Source organism: Egretta garzetta, unplaced genomic scaffold (genome assembly GCF_000687185.1).
Source record: "Egretta garzetta isolate BGI_Z169 unplaced genomic scaffold, ASM68718v1 scaffold598, whole genome shotgun sequence".
In the NCBI taxonomy this organism is placed as follows: Eukaryota; Metazoa; Chordata; class Aves; order Pelecaniformes; family Ardeidae; genus Egretta; species Egretta garzetta.
The window spans coordinates 895,422-896,293 of record NW_009260621.1 but is presented as its reverse complement, the minus strand read 5'-3'; positions in this window follow the sequence as shown (position 1 = coordinate 896,293).

Here is an 872-nt window from a genome sequence, read left to right as displayed (position 1 = left end):
CACCTGCCCCAGCCTCTGAGCCACAGAGAAGTTTCATATCCTGCCTTTTCAACCCTTGAATTCCACTACCCACCCCACCCCCCTTTTTTCCTCCCCCTCCCTGTGGTGTGACATTTCTGCATGTTAAGTCATTTCCAAACTCATGAGCCTGCACTTTCAGGGGGTCCCAGCAGCCACGTGCAGGTGCAAGACCCCTGTGGCAAGAGCAAACTGCCCAGGGCAGTTGGGGACATGAGGTCAGGGATGTGGGGGACATGAGGACAGGGCTGGGTCACGGCAGGCCCAGTAAGGCATGGTGGGGAGGGAAGCCGTGGCGCCTTGCTGCTGCTTGGCTCCTGGCTGGGGTCGGAACAGGGTGGTATTGCACTGGGCACACATTAAGAGCGGGCACGTCTCATGCTAACCGTGAGACACCCGACTGTCCTGGTGCCCAGACCTCTCTTGGAGAGACCGGGGACCTCGCCGTGTGCTGTCCCTGCCGGGTTTGCATTGCTGCCTCGGAAGCAGGAGGCTGCAAAGTCCAGCCCTGACCAACCCTCCCAGCTCACCGGGTGCTTTCCAACCCTGGCACTTCTCACAGGATATAAACCGCGCCAGAGGGAAGTGCCAGGGCAGGCGAATAAAGGTGTTCCCATGCATAGGAGGAAGAAAGAAAAACATGTGCCAGTTGGGACTTGCCCCTGGAGCGGCGTATTGTCGCTGGCGAGGAGCTGGCTGCGCCTTTAGAGCGGGGCCCTTTGAAGGCTGATTTAAATCCGCGGCTGGGAGGTGTCACCTGTTGGCGTCGTGCCTTCCCCAGCTCCCCGATGAGGTTTTTGTCTCACTGAACGCCGGCGACAATGTAAGGGTCACTGGAGCGCGCAGCTGGGGGA